At 29.2% G+C, this 17,533-nt stretch overlaps 1 pseudogene; it reads right to left on the reverse strand.

The window, feature by feature from the left end:
- Positions 1 to 1,445: 1,445 nt before the first annotated feature.
- On the reverse strand, positions 1,446 to 6,358 carry LOC132286468 (valerianol synthase TPS1B-like; annotated as a pseudogene).
- Between the last annotated feature and the right edge of the window lie 11,175 nt (positions 6,359 to 17,533).

Consider the following 17,533-nt stretch of genomic DNA (forward strand, 5'->3'; position numbering starts at 1 on the left):
AAAGTTACGTGTCCGGTACTCTTTAAACGTATCCATAATTTTAAAATAATTTCTTAATTTTTAATATGTATTCGATATTTTTCAAACACTTTTTAGTTATTTCGATTGCGTATCCGACACTTTTCAGATACTTCATAACACATTTTTAAAAAGTTTGAACATTAAAATGTAATTTTGTCAACAATAATAACAAAATATAATTGTTAAGAAAAGTTAAAATTTTATTAAGTGTCTAGTGATACTTATTTTATGTGTTGTGAAATGAACTTTTATGTTATATTAATGATTGCTTTTAGACTCATAATAGCTTTTACAAAAAAAAAAAAAAAAAAAAAAAAAGAATGATCAAAAATTAATTTTTATATATATATATAAATAAAATTTATTAATTTTTTTATTGCTTATCCTTATTCTATTTTTTTGAAATTTGGTTTATATCCATACTCATATCGTGTCGTATCCATATCCCCTATCCGTATCCGTGCTTTTTAACTGAGAGATTAATGGGTCAACGGGAAGCCAAATCATGGTATGACTCCCTTATTTGAACAAATTTCCTTATACAACTTACCCTTTTTAATGAAAAAAAATATAAAAAATTACACGAGTACTCTGAGCCCATTTGGGATTGCATTTGTAGCCTATAAAAGCGTGTTCAATTTGAAAAATTGCTTTCAGCACTGTTTGGTAAATAAAAAACGCACTTTTAAAAGGAGAGGTTTAATAATTAAAAAAAAGTGCGTTTTGATAAAGCTGGAAATCGGAGCGTTTAAAATTGCGTTGAGTAGAGTTTGATATCTAATATTTTTTTGGACAATATAACCCTCCTTCGTTTTCATAATTACAAGGCTATATTCTATAAGAATAAATAAATAAATAAATAAATATATAAATTATCAGGATAATAACATATAAGTAAATAAAAGTGTTTAGTTGGGACTTTCTCATCGTATAACACCTATATTACCTATTATATATATATATATATATATATTTAACATTTAAAAATAATTATTGAAATATTATGAGGACTGCTATTGCTGGCCTGATTTCATTTCCAATCTACTTTCAATATTTATAGCCCAATTTTCTATTTTTTACATTTATAATGCAATTTTACATTTACCTTAATTATTAGATTCTAAATTATAAATATTTTGTAAATTACATTTATCTAACAAATTATAACTTTGGATTTTTCAAAGACATTCGTAATATCTGAAGATTTTATATTTATTTATTTGTTAAGAATCCTCTATAAAAACGTATAACTACTGAGTTAAGAGAATGAAATTGCATTTGGTTTATGTACACTTTTATTATTGTATGGGTAATATAGTAAAATTTGTAATAAAAGTGTTTTAAACAATACTGTTATCAAACAAATTTAACACTGTTTTAAGTATAAAAAGTGTTTTATATAATGCATCACCAAATACCTAGCATGTTTTTATTGACAGCACTTTTATGACAACTCTACTTACAAAAGCGTTTTTATTATTACAACAGCAACGCCAAACTGGCACTTACACAATTCATTACAATAAACGAACTTCAAACTATTCATTAACCGAAAGAAATATACTAATTAATCGACGAGATAAACACAAGCCCTGAAACTTATTTAAGTACACCAAATCTATGCTTAACCAAACTTCGTGCAATTAAACACAAATTGCGCATGCTGATCATATAGGTATGGCATCGACGAACATTGACACAATGTGATCTTTCAGCCCTCTTTCCAGATGAGTGTACCCATCTTCAAACTTGTAAAAGACATCCATTACACGAGCAAGGTTGAGAATTCTGGTTAGGAGGTGCATCGAGATGGGGTTTGATGGCTTTAGGCATTCCTCATTGATGTCCTTCCATGCATTTTCTATCTTCTTATAGAACTCATCAGTTGCCTCTTTCTTTGATATGCCGGGCTGCTTCATGTAGCATTCAATCCCCGTAACAGTGTTTCCCTTCTTCTTTTCTTCCTTCAAATGTTAAAATGATTCATAAACGTAAACTTATTCAAACTAAATTTTCTTTAATTTTGATTCCAAGGCACAAATTCGATGTTTCCAAATACAACATTTATGAAAATTTGCTTGCATGAATTTGCGCTTTAGTAATATATGTTTATGTGGCTTTACCTCATGATCTACTATGTTGTCCATTAGCCGAGCAATTGTAGTAATAGCTACAATAATTTTGGGTTTATTTTGTAGCCATTCAAATGCCTCCGTCGTAGCAATTGCTCCCATGCCCATAAAGGATGACGTTGCGAGGAGGTAATAACCACTACTGATTAGGGTATTGGATATGTACTCATCAAATGATGGCATATATCCTTCATTGAACCACTTCGCCTCGGTATAGTAACTCCTCGTCAGTTCTTGAAACTATTATAAGATGCAACAAAAGAACATCTCACCTTATCATACCACATAAATATTAAAATTAAAATGGATATGAATTGAATTGAAATTAACAGTCCCTTTTTAAAACCTAAAAGAGTATCACTATATATCGTGATATATTTTTGATATATAATACCCATTATTTGTTCGTATATCTCACCATATATATCACATGACATAAATTTATTTAATTCTGTTTTTGTTTCTGGATAGGTAAGGAAATGTATTGATATCAATCAATTTTGAACTAAAAGAGCTTAGGTAAGTCATACTGCATCTTTTGAATGATGGACACTGTATAATGTTCCTTGCTTTGTCATTTCCTTGTTGAATTCTTCGTAGAGATCTAGGAGAGCTCTATAGAATATCTTCATGTAATCTGGGAGCTGATCAATGGCGCTTGTTTCCCACCTAAAAGTTAAACACGCCATTTCCAAATTCATCCAATTAATTTTCTAACTTAATTAGTTGAACAACAAAAACATTGACTTGGGATTCATCAACTCTTGTCTCTCTCTAATCAAAACAAAAATGTTATGAGGGCTAAGAAAGTATATATACCTCTGGACTGCACTTGTAAAAAGTTTGAGTTCTTTTAGTGTACCATATTCATCATATGTATCATCCTTAGTTGATGCCATTACCACAGTCTTTGTGAGCATGACCCTTGCAAGGGAGTAATGAGGTTCAAAAAATGTTGCCATAGCCCAAAAATAGCACTCAACCACTCTGCTCCTCGTATAAGAAAGTTTTGACTCAAAGTCCAATTGTTTCCACCACCTTCGTACATATATCGATACAAAAGATAAATTAGATTTGCACCAATTGCATCCTATATGTGTGTGTGTGTGTATATATATATATATAAACATATAAGCAGATACCTTGATATGTGGCATAGTTCTTGCTTGTGCATCAATTGTAACAGATTGAAGTCAAACTTTTCAAATTTCAGTAACAATTTATTCTTAGAAGAGTCTTCTTCATAGATAGAGATGTAATGCCTTGCCCCTAATCTTGGGATGCCTTTGTGGAGGGGTTGCTTTAGGGCATGCATAATTTGCTTTGCAAGAAGAGGGCTTAACTCATGAGTTACCTTGGACTCAAGGTGAGTGGTTGTGAAAGCAAGAGCCTCGTCGAGAATATCTTCTCCTTGAATCCTTAAATGTGCAGCCTCATACAAACTTAGGGCCCGTTTGGGAAGTGTAGTGAGATGTAGTGTACTGCTCTAGCCTATAACAGAACAAGTGTTGTGTGATGTAGTGTTCTGAAAGGAGAACAAAACATGTTTGGGATGAAAATTTTATTCTGAGAATTTTGGAATAGAAATTATTATTATTATTATTTTATAATTATTTTAAATTAAAAAAAATTAAACAAAACCCACAAGTTTGCAGTTGCAGAGAGAGTCAATATCAATCCATTTTCTTCCATTCATTCCAAAGCAAAGATTCAACAATCCCTTAACCAAAATCAAGGAACTATCCATACGTTGTTGAATAGAAATAAACAATGCCAATCTTTGATAATTTTGTCATCATCCAATTATTCTCAAATGGGTCCATTCAAAGAAAGATCGAGAATAGAGATGGAGGCGTTTGGGAGGCTGAAATGATTTGCCCTAAAAAAATAATTAAAACAAAACCCACAAGTTTGCAGTTGCAGAGATCGAGAATAGAGATGGAGGCGTTTGGGAGGCTGAAATGATTTGCCCTAAAAAAATAATTAAAACAAAACCCACAAGTTTGCAGTTGCAGGGGTAGAGATCGAGAATAGAGATGGAGGCGTTTGGGAGGCTGAAATGATTTGCCCTAAAAAAAATTAAAACAAAACCCATACAGCTTTGCAGTTGCAGAGAGAGAGAGGGGGAAAGAGAGAGAGACTAGGGCAAGTTCAAAGTTGAGAACGAGAATAGAAATGGAGGTGGGACTTCTGATCCTTATAGATTTTGTACTCTGCAGTTGCAGAGAGAGAGAGAGAGAGAGACTAGGGCAAGTTCAGAGTTGAGAACGAGAATAGAGATGGAGGCGATTGGGAGGCTAAAATGATTTGTGAAACCCTTGGAACAAGTTTTTTTTGTTCCAACATTTGGCCCAAATAGTGCAAAGTGTTTTGATACTGTTCAGACCAACACAACCTATTCCAAACATGTTTTGGGCCTCAATAGTGCTCAATAGTGCTACTGTAGCACTATTGGGAACAAAACAGCACAGCACGGAACATCCACCAAACAGGGCCTTAGCATCCCCATTACATCCCTAGTAAGGTTTTCATTGAATTTACCATCGCTGTCTTTAAATTTGTTGAAGACATCTGTTTCAGAACACACAACACCATATCAGCCATCTCTAAGGATCACAAGTTGTGAATTGCATACTTTTATACTACAATAAACATATACGTAAGTGATCCATGAGGGGCTTACCACAAGATATGTTATGACCATATTGTCTAAATACTCGAAAATGAAGAGCAGTGGTGCTCAAATCATTGTAGTCTTCAATATTTTGAAAGTGGGCATGGGAGTGAAAGATTTGTTTGATCTGCTCTTCGATCTCTTTCTCAAAGTGATAGAAGATACCAAGGCGTTCGAGTGTGTTGATCAATTTCATTTTCTCTGTTGCTTACTTTCTGCATTTACTACCTCTCACTTCTTCTTTCAACAGTTCAATCTCTTTAGAATGCATTTCATATGCCTGCGTTATATGCAAAGACAGCAAATTTAATTATAAAGATATAGAGCCGTTCATCAGAAGTTCTCGGGCAAACAAAAAAAAAAAAAAAAGTTCTTTTGATGTACTACCAGTTACTTGTCCAAGTATATTCCCCGAATAAATATATATATATATATATATAAATAAAAAATAAAATCCCCTACTATTGCTCACCCTCACTCAATTTCCTGGTGCCTTCAAAGAAGTATAGAGCTCGTTTTCAAGCTCAAGCTCTATATATCGAACTGTGACCATTAATGAATAGAAAAAAGATGTACATAGTACAACATCAACCACAACAATTAAGTCTTTTTTCAAATTTTTAAAGTCTGTTACATAAATTCTATATTTCTATTTCGCTTTATTTAAGGCCACAGTCTCTCGATCACTTGCGCGCTTTCATATATTTTTTTTATTAACTCTACCCATAGTAACCGAAAAAAGAGTTATTAATTTCTAACATAATATTGAACGGTTGATCGGTTGTGTTGATGTATACCCACGTGTAACTATGGGAAAAGTAGATCGAAATAATATCTAAGTATTGAATGTGTTGTCAAGATATACATATATAGTACAAATTAGTGAATGAAAAGAGTCAGTGTTCAACATGTTTAATTAATAATGGTTTTCAACCAAATTATATATATATATATATATATATATATATATATATATATGTATGTATGTATGTGCTACATAATGAATTTTACGTGAGCAACAGCTTCCCATAACCCAGCCAACTGAGAAAAACGAGTGATAAAAGCTTGAGAAGGAAGTTTTTGATAACCATAGCTTTCTGTATTCCACTAGAGACGAGATAAAGTGATCAGTAAAAGCAACTTGCATATATATATATATGAGGGGGGAAAAAACACATACGCACCCCCACTGATATGATCTTGGAATTAATGCATTATTATCACATGAAACATATATCAGTGAAAACAATCCATTATATCAATATGATATATTTATTTTGCCATCATTAGGGGTATCTCTCTCTCTGATCATACAACACGTACACAATGCATGGCTGAAACTATATATATATATATATATATATATATATATATATAACAAAACTGTTAAATACCTGATTATCTAAACAGAATGAACTGAAACAATCACCCCCATAAACTAGGCTCGAAGTTTGCTGAAGGACGAAAAGTTTGGGTCTGGCAGTTCCTAGGATTATGTCTTGACGCCATTTCAAGATGGGAGAAAATACGAGGGCTATGTAAATTTGTAATGCACACTTGTATCTATACGCATGTATATTTATAGAGAGAAGTGGAGTGATGTCCGAATGTGACGTCTTACAGGTTGGTTGTTTTGAACGTCGGATCGTCTCCTGTTCAGCAGCATGGCTATGTTTGACCGGCAGATCCTCTCCTGTTCACCCGCAATGCCATTTGTATTGTATACTTTTTCTTATCCTAAAGCACTTCGGGTGCGTTTGGATACACAATAGAGAAAATAATTATTACTATTAATTAGGGGAGAAAAAAAAAAAGAAAAGAAATGTTACAATTAATAATTTCTATTTCTATGAAAAGTATAAATTAATAGAAATTATTAGATGATTATCGATCATTAGTGTTTTAATGAGTAAAAATTAAATTTTTAAATAAAAATATCTTAACTTAATTTGAAGTCACTAAAACGTTTTAATGTATAAAGATTAAATCTTTAAAAAAAATAAAAATTTTAATTAAACTTATTCGAGTTCTCTTATAAATCATGAAGAGAGTTTTTAATAAATAAAAAATACCACAATCAAGGTAAAAAAAATAAAATAAAATATAAAAAAATTGAGTTAAACTTATTTTAGTTGCTTCTGAAATGACGATAACTATTTTAATTGTTAAAAATTCAACTAGAATATGATCCTGTGATGAATTGATGGCACATCGGTAACGCGGCTAGCGCCCAAAAAGAAACATGATAAGTCAACATTTTTACTCCTTGTGTTTTTTTTTACGAGCCCCACCTTATAAACGTCTAGCCACAAATTTTATTTATTTATTTATTTTGGAGAATCTCACGCTAAAGATCCTCCACAAGTTGCTTTTCAGTTCTAGTAGCGATATTTGTAAATCGCCTTTTAATTGTTCAATATGTGGACCATTACGTGATAGGAAGATGTTAAACATCATAAATAATTCTATCACAAAAATAATTAAAATTAGGTGGTAATGAGGTGGGCTACATGACTAATAATTTGACAATTTATGTATTATGATAGTAATTTTTTGAGAGAAAATAAGATATGATAGAGAGAAAAAGTGAAAAAGATAATTATCATTGAATAGGAAAAGGTAATTATCATTCCATTTTTGCTTAGGGTTGGCGTTTAGGGCAGGGAACGTCACCTTGTAATACCTTTAATTTCTGAAAATTTATTTATTAATTTTAATTACATTTTATTTAATTATGTGACTATTTATTTATTTGCTTTTATATTTAATTGTGTATTTATTTGATTATTTGTTTTATTAAATTAATAATTGGTTTGATTTAATTTAATTAATCTTGACTAAATGTGTATGTGTTAATTTAATTTAATTAATTGAAGTGTTTAATAATTAGTTAAGTTGTTTGTTTATTTTATTTTATTTTATTTTAAAAGGTTATGGATTTGGGATATAGCTCGTGGATCAACTATATGGGTCTTGGACTATTTGAATAGGATCCTAAATGAGTTGGATAGTCACCCATGGAGATTAGTAATTATATATATAATGAAGTGTATATATATATTTATATTATGTTCATTAAAAATAATTATTTATTATATTAGTTTGAGATTGTCGGACATATGTTAGGTCTAAAATTTACATAGTGTGTGTGTGTGTGTGTATATATATATATATGAGGAATAGAGAGAAGGAAGAAGAAGAAGAAGAAGAAGAAGAAGAAGGATCATCAGAAAGTGGACAGCGGCAACCCGAAGGCTGCCGACGTTAGGGTATAAGAATAAGGAAGAAGGATTTTATATTAATTTAAGACAAGTTTTTTGTTCTACATTTCTCCCTTAGATATGTAATATATATATCTCTAGTATAATTTTAGGGATGATTAAAGGTTATTAAAATCTGAATCCATATTTAAATTGATCTAGAGCATAGGTTTTTATGGATTTATGTTCATATTTGTTCTTGATGTATGATTTGGTAAATTCATGACTTAGATCTGACTTTTAATGGATTTCTACATATTATAATGATATAAATTTGTGCTTGGATGTTTATGGGACTTAGTAACATATTTTAGGACCCTTAATAATGGAGAATAGTGTTGAAAATTGGACTTCTCGAATTGTTTCCCGAAACAGTGGTCAAGCACATTTTTTTAGCGAAATAGTGCTCGAACACTATTGGGATAGTGTTCGCGCACACTAAGGACAGTGCTTGAACACTATCTGGTGTTTTTGGGTAAAAATATTTTATTTGATCCCGAATTGATTATTTAAGATCCCGAACACTAAGTAGAGACTTAGGGAAGGTGATATATGAATTTAAATAGGCATGAATATAATGTTGCATGCAATTTGAATTTACATTGGATGAAAATACCATATGTATTGTATTTTTTTATGATTCAGAAATTATTAGATGATTCTAGACCATTGGTATTTTAATGAGTAAAAATTAAATCTTTAAACGAAAATACATCAATCAATATAATTTTAAAGTTACTAGAGCGTATTAATGTATAAAGATTGAATATTTAAAAAAAAATAAAAGTTTTGAGTTAGTTGGAGTTACTTTTGAAGTCATAAAAAGTATTTTAATGCATAAAAAAAAATGAGTGGCACATCACTAGAATATGGTCCACTCTACAGAGATACTAATTCTCATCATCCACACGATGAGTGATGAGTCCCGCATCAGTAATGCGGCTAGGGCCCAAAAAGAAACATTATTATGATTATTATTATTATTTTGGTTACCCTGACAAAAAGAAAACAGTCGGCATCTACAAATAATACCCAAACAAGCCAACCCTATGCCAAGGGCGGTTCAATATAATTTGAGGTCTAAAGTGAAAAATATAAAAGTGGCCTTTAATATCTAATATATATATATAGCCAATCCAATTAATTTTTCTTGTCACATAATTGATCTTAGAGTTATACAACTTATACTTAATGAAAAATGATGAAAAATATGTCAGAAATAAGAAGGAAAAAAATAAAATAAAATAAACAAAGAGATAAAAGTTAGAATAAGAATATGGAAAGTTTTACAAAAAAATAAAAAATAAAAAAATTGTGAATGAGCTGAGAAAGAGAGAGAGAAAAAATAGTTAAAATAAAGATAGAAATCTTTTGACCCCTATTAAATCTCTATTGGTTAGGGTAATAATCGATACAAATAAAAAATTTAAGTAGGTGTTAAAAAAAAAAAAAAAAAAAAAAAAAAAAAAAAAAATTGGAGCCTTTCTATTGGACAGAGTTTAATAATAAGAAGGAAATAACATTTTTAGAAAGGTTATAATATAAACAAATAAAAAAATTGAAAGTTATAATATAAGGAAATACAAATTTTGGGGCATTTATATTGGCTGAAGTGATAATAAGAAGGAAATAAAAATTTTAGGAAGAATATAATATAAAGAAATAAAAAAAAAAAAATTTGAGGCCTTCTTATTGGCTGAGGCATTAGGTTTCCTAAATCACCTAAGGTCCAGCCGCTCCTGCACGCATATTGATACGACTAAGACTTGCGTTAAATTATTAGAAGACCTAGACTTAGTGTGATAGTTACAGATGTGTGAAATTATTAGAAGACCTAAACTCAGGGCCGGCTTAAGCCTTAGGCGGTTGCCTAAGACCCCAGCCAATAGGAAGGTCCCAAATTTTTAAAATTTCTTTATATTAAGTTATACTATAATTATTTCTTAATATGGTTAAACTCTAATAAATATAAAAAATTTATATTAGGCCTTAAAGATTTATATCAATTTATTATTATTATTTTTTTTGTCAATCCCACTCGTTTCAATTTTATATTAGGCCCTCAAATATTTATATCCTAAAATAACTTCTTCTTCTTCTTCTTCTTCTTCTTCTTCTTTTTTTTTTTTTTTTTTTTTTTTTTTTTTTCTCTCTCTCTCTCCCCATTCATTCCGATTTTATAGTAGACTTCAAAGGTTTATATCCTTATATGACTATTTTTCCTCCCTTTTTCTATTCTCATTTACACTAACACTAAAAACATTTTTGAGTAAGTTACACCAACACTAAAAACATTTTTGAGCAAGTTACACCAACACTAAAATATTAAATATCTATTTAATGTTGTTGTTTGGAAAAATGGAAAAAAAATTTCTATTTATTTATTTATTTTTATACATTTTATCTTTTTCTTTTCAGCAAGTCTTGTCCTCCCCATCTCATTACAAGTTTACAGTTGTTATGAAAGCATTTTTATTCTATTTAAAAATTTGTAGAAGTATTGGATTTGGGTTTTCTAAATCAGGTTCAATGGTTATTTTTCTTTCATTATTTTTTAATTTTATTCATTTTTTTATTATAAATTTGTGTGTATATTAGTATATATATTTGTATATTTTGTTTTTGAGTTATGACTAATTTTATTTATATTTTTGACCTAAGACCTCAAATTAGATTAACCCCCCTCTCTGTGGTATCTTTCTATATTGGTGGGGCTTCTGTAACTATCATACTAAGTCTAGGTCTTCTAATAATTTCAGGGGTCTTAGTCTTATCAATATGCGTGTATTCTTAATCATGCAAATTATGAAGAGGTAGAATATGGACTAAGTAACATCCAGAAAGTATAAGGTGACTGAAAATTACAAGTGGATATGTTTGTAATTACACAACTCTTTATTGTATCTTTCTATATTGGTAGAGCTTCTGTAACTATCTTACTAAGTTTAGGTCTTCTAATAATTTCACACATCTGTAACTATCACACTAAGTCTAGGTCTTCTAATTATTTAACGCAAGTCTTAGTTGTATCAATATGCGTGCAGGAGGGGCTGGACCTTAGGTGATTTAGGAAACCTAATGCCTCAGCCAATAAGAAGGCCTCAAATTCTAATAATTTAACGCAAGTCTTAGTCGTATCAATATGCGTGCAGGAGGGGCTGGACCTTAGGTGATTTAGGAAACCTAATGCCTCAGCCAATAAGAAGGCCTCAAATTTTTTTTTTTTATTTTTTTTTTCTTTATATTATATTCTTCCTAAATTTTTTATTTCCTTCTTATTATCACTTCAGCCAATATAAATACCCCAAAATTTGTATTTTCTTATATTATAACTTTCAATTTTTTTATTTGTTTATATTATAACCTTCCTAAAAATGTTATTTCCTTCTTATTATTAAACTCTGTCCAATAGAAAGGCTCTAAATTTTTTTTTTATTTCCTTATATTATAACCTCCTTAAATTTTTTATTTGTATTGATTATTACCCTAACGAATAGAGATTTAATAGGGGTCAAAAGATTTCTATTTTTATCTTAACTATTTTTTTTTCTCTCTCTTTCTCAGCTCATTCACAATTTTATTTTATTTATTTTTCTTTCTTTTTTTTTTTTGTAAAACTTTCCATATTCTTATTCTAACTTTTATCTCTTTGTTTATTTTTTTTTTCCTTCTTATTTTTGACATATTTTTCCCCATTTTTCATTAAGTATAAGTTGTATAACTCTAAGATCAATTATGTGACACGAAAAATTAATTGGATTGACTATATATATATATATATATATGTATATATTAGATATTAAAGGCCACTTTTATATTTTTCACTTAAGGTCTCAAATTATATTGACCTTGCCTAAACTTAGTAAGATAGTTACAGAAGCCCTACCAATATAGAAAAATACAATAAAGAGTTGTGTAATTACAAACACATCCACTTGTAATTTTCCGTCACCTTATGCTTTCTGGATGTTACTTAGTCCATATTCTCCCTCTTCATAATGTGCATGGTTAAGAATATGCGCATATTGATAAGACTGAGACCCCTGAAATTATTAGAAAACTTAGACTTAGTATGATAGTTACATAAGCCCCACCAATATAGAAAGATACAATAGAGAGGGGGGTTAATCTAATTTGAGGTCTTAGGTCAAAAATATAAATAAAATTAGTTATAACTCAAAAACAAAATATACAAATATATATACTAATATACACACAAATTTATAATAACAAAAATTAATAAAATTAAAAAATAATGAAAGAAAAAGAACCATTGAACCTGATTTAGAAAACCCAAATCCAATACTTCTACAAATTTTTAAATAGAATAAAAATGCTTTCATAACAACTGTAAACTTGTAATGAGATGGAGATGACAAGACTTGCTGAAAAGAAGAAGATAATATGTATAAAAATAAATAAATAAATAAATAAATAGAAAGTTTTTTCCATTTTTCCAAACAACAACATTAAATAGATATTTAATATTTTAGTGTTGGTGTAACTTACTCAAAAATGTTTTTAGTGTTAGTGTAAATGAGAATAGAAAAATGGAGGAAAAAAAAGTCAAATATAAATCTTTGAGGTCTACTATAAAATCGGAATAAATGGGGAGAGAGAGAAAAGAGAAAGAAAGAAGAAGCTATTTTAGGATATAAATATTTGAGGGCCTAATATAAAATTGAAACGAGTGGAATTGACAAAAAAATAATAATAATAAATTATTTTAGGATATAAATCTTTAAGGCCTAATATAAATTTTTTATATTTATTAGAGTTTAACCATATTAAGAAATAATTATAATATAACTTAATATAAAGAAATTTTAAAAATTTGGGGTCTTCCTATTGGCTGAGACCTTAGACGACCGCCTAAATCGCCTAAGACTTGAGCCGGCCCTGCCCTATGCAAAGTCATGGGGTTGGTTTGTTTTTATATGAGCCCACCTTATAACGTCTAGCCACAAATTTTTATTCTTTATTTATTTATTTTGGAGCATCTCACATTAAAGATCCTCCACAAGTTGCTTTTGAGTTCTAATGGCAATATTTGTAAATTGCCTTTTCATTGTTCAATATATATGTGGACCATTATGTGCTAGGAAAATGTTAAACATCATAAATAATTGTATCACAAAAATAATTAAAATTAGGTGGTCTATGAGGTGGCTACATGATTAATAATTTGACAATTTATGTATTATGAAAGTAATTTTTTTTGAGAGAACATAAGATATGATAGAGAGAAAAAATGAAAAAGATAATTATCGTTGAATGGAAAAAAGTAATTATCATTTCATTTTTGTTTAGGGATAGCAATAGGGCGGTTTAACAAAACTATTTTATCCTATTTAAAGTAGTATTTAACGTTTTCAGTGATATTCAAATTACATTATCAATTATTTAATGGCAATGTGAGAAAAACACCCCTAATGATTATATTTTAAGCAAATAACACTCATTTTATTTATTTTGGGTAATATAAGTCCGTTAATTTTGAAAAATGTGACAAAGAATAGCTTAATATCTATATTTGGTCAAAAAATGACCTTTAACCTCATGTGCATAACACATGACTATTTTAAGTTATAAAATTTCTAAAACACCTTTGTACTCTCCCCAAAAAGTCCCTTACACCATTTTATATATAAATTATATTTCTCTCTTTTCGTCAAAACTCGCAGATAAGACGATTAGTAATAAATTTTTTATTTTGGTATAGCTGAGTCTGAGTCGTGACATATGAAACATAATAACTAACTATATAGCTATCAAAATAAACATATGATAACTAAAATTTTAATTAAAAATTATTAAATTAGAAAAACAATAAACAAGTTTTGAGATGAGTACTAAACAGGCTACAAGCCTAAATCTCCTCCATGTACATATGTATTAAGGGTGACAAAAACAAAACAAAACAAAAAAACATATATATTAAGGAATTTATAGTTATGATTAAATTTCACAAACCCTACTTTTAAATATATATACGTGTTTCAAAAAAAAAAAAAATATCTCTTTTCACAGTTCTCTAAAAGAAACATTTTTTGTTTTTTTAGGACAGATGGAATATTTAGGACTATATAATTATGATAAAACACTCCAATGATTTTTCTTTTAAAAAACACAATGATTTATTTATTTTTTTATAATAATTTGATGAGTGCAACACTATAATCAATAATATATATATATATATATATATATATATATATATATATATATATATTTAGCAAAGTATCACACGCAAATTTTTACAAATAACCACTCGGGGCTCAGACTTCTCACTTCCGAGGCCAAATTATTGGTCAATTGGTAATAAGAATGGGTTGATGTTTCAAAATTTTGTTACATTTAAGTCAAACTTGATAATAAATTTTTGATTGGGTTTGATCATTTATTTTTATTTTTTTAGTGCACGTGTATCCATCCATAATATACTGGCCGCATTATTTAAGACATGAGTGTAGTTCGAAAGTGAGATTTCAAGAACTTATCCCCTGAATCCCTGCCAACACTCCTATGCCCTTGAAGACGATATTGATTGATACCCTAAAACAAACAAATCAACGAAAATTTGGGACCACTCCCACTTGGTCCTTCCAAGATATGAAACATCTATTTTTTAAACGACACAATTGGTACAACTCTACCAATTGCACGTACAAATAATTGCAAAGTTAGTGGTCAAATTAGATACGCGTCACCATTTAAAACATTCTAATAAGAGCTGTCTGAGGTCTCTACATTTAACCAATTGATTAAAAAATATATCATTTGACTTTTCATATATTTCAAAAATTATTTTGATTCAATGATTTAAATATGAAGAATTTTTATTTTTTTATATATTTTTTTGAATGGTAAATATTCATAACTTATTCACAAGGGAGCTCTCTCAAGAGCTAATCTCTTTAAAAAATTCCAACTTTGTTGGTGTGACATTCATTATATATATGGTTGTCTCGATTTATAATTTTAAAAAACAATCTTCTAAGCATAAGAAAATATAGAATGTTAATTTTGGAACAAAATCAAAATTTTATGATTTTAAAGAGAGTAATTCTAAATGGACACAATTGGTACAACTTTACCAATTGCACATCACATGGAAGTAATTGCAGAGTTGGTAGTCAAATTAGACACACGTCAACATTTAAAACATGAGTAATGTTTATAAGAGCTCTCCCGAACTCTCTACATTTAATCAATTAATTAAAAAATATATCATTTGACTTTTTATATATTTTAAAAATTATCTTGATTCAATGATTAAATATAGATTTATTTATTTATTTTTATTTTATGAATGGTAAATTTGAAGGGTTCATAACTTATTCACGAGGGAGTTATCTCAAGAGCTAATCTCCTTCAGAAATTTTTAAGCAAAATATCACACACAAAATTTACCAAATCACCACTAGGGGCTCAGACTTCTCACTTCCCAGGCCAAATTATTGGTCAATTGGTAGTAAGAATATGAGTTGATGTTTCAAAATTTTGTTAGATTTAAGTCAAACTTGATCTTAAATTTTGATTGGATTCGATCATTTTTTTAAACCGACACAATTGGTACAAATCTACCAATTGCACATGGAAGTAATATATATTACATGACATATACAATTAAACATATTTACATATATATATATATACACACACACACACTAACATTCCCATGGGCCTAAAGCCTGCGTTAAGAAACTTAGGCCTTCTTCAACTAGTCCAAGACCCACATAATTTCTTCCTCTCCCTTGGCTATTTATAATGCTTTCCAGCGCCTTAATTTCCAATTTTTTTAAATTTTGTTTTTCTGATACTTGAACTCTCAACCTTCTCTCAAACCTTCTTGTTTGAGAGGAGAGATTATATCATTGATTAAAAGTACTTGTTTTTGTTCAATTCCAATTCATGTTAATATTCCTTCAATTTTGACTTGTAACTTTTTTTATTTTCTGTGGGAACAATGCTGAATTGTAAATGAGCCTTGCCCTTTGCCTCATTTACTTTGTTAGAAAAGCATTTTTTTTCTTGTTTATTAATGAGTAATACTATTAACAGAGCTCTTTAATGATCAGACCATAAACTCTTTTATTCATTAGTTGAAACTGTAAGGTGACCTTATATATGTGCCATAACTTGTGAACCATACATATTATTTAAATACTAGTATTTTTATACCGTGAGAGTTTAACTCCAGATATCTGAGCCTCATAACCAATGGCCCATCCTTGTGGTTGTTCTAAAAATCCAACATCAAATTTTCATGCTCTTGCAACAACATTCTTACATTCAAACGATTTAGCACCTAAGCTATGTTTGGTATAGTAGAAAATAAAAGAAAGGATAACATTGGTTATGAGATGGTTATGAGAGAAAAGAAAGGATAGTGTTAACCTCTCTTTACATTTGGTTGATTAATTAAGAAAAAAAGAAAAGAAAATGATAATAATCATGTTTGGCGGAGGAAGGAAATAAAACTATTTAAACTAATTTACCACTATACCATTTTATAATATAAAAGACAAACTTATATATTAAGCATGCAATTTATGAATATGACACCCATATGCTTTTTTTCAAGTTTAAGCCAATTGAAGATATAAACATAAATATTTATTTTTTCATAACATTTATTGAAAAAAAATCAGATTTTGTAAAATATTCATTGCAAGCTCCTTTTAAGTTATCCAACAACCTTAAGCAATCCTTTAAAAATTCAAGCATATCCATTCAATAAATGGAATACTCCTACCCATGCCAGTCGACCCCTTTGCCGTAAATTTAGGCATTCCAAAATCGGGTTTAATATATTTATGTAAAGAAGACCAAATATCATTTAGTTGTTGCCAAAGCTTTTCAAGGAAGTTTAATATATTTATGTAAAGAAGACCAAATATCATTTAGTTGTTGACAAAAATAATATTAAAAATAAATATCATCAAGATTAGATACCGTTTTTCTCCAAACTCTAACTCAAAATAATAAAGCCTATATATTAATTTTGTTGCCTTTCAGTAAATTTTAGCAACTTTGTTTCCCACATTTACCAAAGTGAGTAATACATGACTTAGGATTAAAGTGTAATTTTAATTTTATTTTAAGGATAAATTTAGTATTATAAAAATTACATTAGTCTCTCCTTTCCTTTCCTTCCCAATTTTGGAAGGATAGCAAAAGTTCCCTTTTAAGCTCTACTCTCTCCTTCCAAAACCATCCATTCCCTTCAGACCTTTTATCCCAAACACAATTTTTTATTCCCCTCCATTACCTTTCTTTTCTTTTCCTTTCATTTCCGTTCTACCAAACTTGGCCCTAGGGACAGACCAACGTAGGTTCGGCCATCTCTATTGATTTTTTTTTTTTTTTTTCTATTATATAATTACAATTTTTTTATTTATTAAAATACTAAAACAATCCCACTAATATTTTTGATATCATGC

This window comes from Cornus florida, unplaced genomic scaffold, assembly GCF_030987335.1.
Source record: "Cornus florida cultivar Cherokee Brave unplaced genomic scaffold, ASM3098733v1 CherokeeBrave_3.0.0_Hap2_Chr11, whole genome shotgun sequence".
Classification (NCBI taxonomy): domain Eukaryota; kingdom Viridiplantae; phylum Streptophyta; class Magnoliopsida; order Cornales; family Cornaceae; genus Cornus; species Cornus florida.